Source organism: Sinocyclocheilus anshuiensis, unplaced genomic scaffold (genome assembly GCF_001515605.1).
Source record: "Sinocyclocheilus anshuiensis isolate Anshui unplaced genomic scaffold, SAMN03320099.WGS_v1.1 scaffold1620, whole genome shotgun sequence".
Classification (NCBI taxonomy): Eukaryota; Metazoa; Chordata; class Actinopteri; order Cypriniformes; family Cyprinidae; genus Sinocyclocheilus; species Sinocyclocheilus anshuiensis.
In genome coordinates this window covers 618,409-618,765 of record NW_015558680.1, presented here as the reverse complement: position 1 = coordinate 618,765, position 357 = coordinate 618,409, and the positions used below count along the sequence as shown (strand labels likewise).

The 357-nt window shown below is 54.3% G+C and overlaps 1 protein-coding gene across 3 annotated transcripts in view; it reads left to right on the top strand.

Annotated features, from left to right (window-relative positions):
* nalcn (sodium leak channel, non-selective) overlaps positions 1-357 on the top strand; it is a 118,108-nt gene that overhangs the window by 99,316 nt on the left and 18,435 nt on the right. The gene's annotated exons all lie outside the window — the stretch shown is intronic.

Sequence of the window (357 nt, the reverse complement as noted above, 5' to 3'; positions counted from 1 at the left end):
GTGTGGAGCCGGTATCCTCCTGTGTTCTCACCTCAAACGGGTAGAGACACTGAGAGGCCCCAATTTAGTGTCAGCTTGCTAGAAACTTCTCCAGAGGGTCCGTACTGTAGACCCTGTCGAGCTCCTCTGTCCCCTCGGCAGCCAGACGTGGCGGAATGTCCAGCGCCAGGCCCTCACTCGCTGAACCCATGAGAACCAGTAGAGGGCTGGGTTCCATATGTAGAGGCCTAAGTGGTTCCCTTATGTGTAAAGTCCACGGTATAGCCTCAGAGCCCGTGTTTCCCCGGCAGACTTCTGCCATTTCCATGAGGGTTACAATCACCTCTAATCTTCCATATGCACCTAAACGGATGTCAC